The 2,204-nt window shown below is 32.8% G+C and overlaps 1 protein-coding gene across 13 annotated transcripts in view; it reads left to right on the top strand.

The window, feature by feature from the left end:
- The window catches only part of ARL15 (ARF like GTPase 15), a 216,987-nt gene that overhangs the window by 94,777 nt on the left and 120,006 nt on the right, over positions 1–2,204 (top strand). The gene's annotated exons all lie outside the window — the stretch shown is intronic.

Below are 2,204 nucleotides of genomic sequence, written 5' to 3' on the forward strand. Positions count from 1 at the left end.
GTTCACCTACCCGAACTCTTAAAGACCAGCTGTTGCAAATCTGTGTACTTTGACCGGGACGACATCTATACCAAAGTTAAATTGCGGGCAGATTTTTAGTTCCTCAAAAAGCTATTTGCGAAATAATTTATCTTCAAATTACTGCAGCAAATAGCCAAAATATGGATTCCTACCCTGTTTTGAGATCATAGTGACCTAAATGACCTTAATATTTGCAATCCCTTCACAGCAAATACTTCTCGTCCAAGGTGTATCCCCTGATATTTGAAGATTGTTTTGGAACTGGACTCTGCTATTTTAAGTATTGGCTGTTTCCTTCACAACTGTGGCCTCTGCAAGAACTGTGGAGTTATTTGTCAGGCTTCAGTTATGAATACATTTACAGGAGAGGACAACATTTATAAACTGATGTTTAGGAAATACTGATTTTGCCATGCTTAGAACAATGTTGAAATGATTCCTATTTACACATCTCATAGGAAATCTCCCTTTCTGATAAAAGAATTTCTTCAGAACAGTTAGAGCACTTACGTATAAAAAGATCCTAAAATAAAGTAATATAAACAAAATATAATACAGGAATATAAAAATCAGTATAAAATAATCTGTAAGTAGATCCATGCCCTAGTTGGATGTGAACAACAAAACAGGTTTATAGGGTTGCAAGTCTGTGTCCAATGTAAATATTTAGGAGGTAGAGTATGCTTTAATCATTGCATTGTTAGAATAATTATACTAATAGCAAGTTGGGTAGTAAATATTTACTGCTGCAAAATGCAAGTGACCTTTTAAAGAAATTAAAATAAGAAATTGCAAATCTGGAATAATCTGTATTTTTTCTGTTCTCTTTGAATCACTAGCACGGTAGGAAATAATGGTGAGCAAAGAAAAAATTAAGATGAGCCGAAAAGGAATTGTAAAGGCTGTTTAAGGATTTGTAAATAAATAAATCTGTCCAGAAGGTCTCTTTTTATGAAAATCCCTTTATAAAAAGGTGAAGAATGACATGGAGGATCCAAACAGTAAACACCCTTTTCTTTAGATGGATTTGTTTCAATTACTGTTTTATAATAAATGAGGCCATGGCAGATACCTCCTACTCCCCTCTTCCCCTCCCACCATATTTTCATAAGATCAGATGGTAATTTGGAGTTGTTGGTAATAGGTGAATAATATAGCTTACAAGTAACCAAACTGTACAAATGTGCGTGTCCATTTTAACAAAGAATTATAAATCTCTGAGTGGTAAATTCCTTGACGAATACATCTGCAAGAAACTGAGCTGCTTTCACATACAAAAAACATTTGCTAAAAGATGAATACAGATTTTTATATATATTTGTATACTTCCGAATGCTTATGTGGTATTCATTAAGTAAGGACTGTGGGAGCTGAGAAAAGCACAGCTTCTTGGAGTTCTGTCTGAAACCTTTTTTGTTTGGTCAAAAGTTGCTGAGATTTAGTTGAGAATTATTAAATGAAATCCTGAGGCCCGTTGGATACAAATCTGACTACATGATCATAATGATCCTTTTGGGCCTCTAAGTCTGTGAAACTGCTCTTCAGAGGAATTCGTGAGTGCTCAGAAATTTAATTACTGTTTGAGACATCTTGCATGAGCAAGAGAAGTTGTATTTCCTTCAGAATAAATAACTATTTCAAATGGAACTCACTAGTGGCTGTATAAATGATCTCTAAAAAGAACTCTACATGTTTTCTAAAAAAAAAAAAAAAAAAGGAAAAAAGAAAGATTCCCGATCAGATGAAAAAAACGGAAAAGTATTTAGTAGTGCACTGGATCAAGTTTGTGAAAGCTCTGCAATTGTGTAAGTGATTTAGGATGTGTTTTCCTTTCAGACATCCTTATTTTTAGTAGAATTAATTCTTAAGCACAACAATATAAGCTTCTGCTGCTTAAAAGATGAAGACATGCCCTTCCTCCCTTAATGCCTTTTTTTTTTCTTTTTTAAGTGAAAGTAATAAAATGTCTTTAGTACTAAAATATGTTTGGTAATAAAATATATCATCCATCTTTTATTTACTGCATAGTTAAACTCTTTTCTGTATCATTTATATTTGGTACTCAGTGTAACAGAAGAATTTAAAAAAAAGCTTGATTATGATCACATAATAATTGTTTTATTTGAATAGGTACACAGTGTATGAAATGAATTTCTGGTCTCTTTGCATTCCATGAAAATTAG

This window comes from Anser anser, assembly GCF_964211835.1.
Source record: "Anser anser genome assembly, chromosome: Z".
NCBI classification, from domain to species: Eukaryota; Metazoa; Chordata; class Aves; order Anseriformes; family Anatidae; genus Anser; species Anser anser.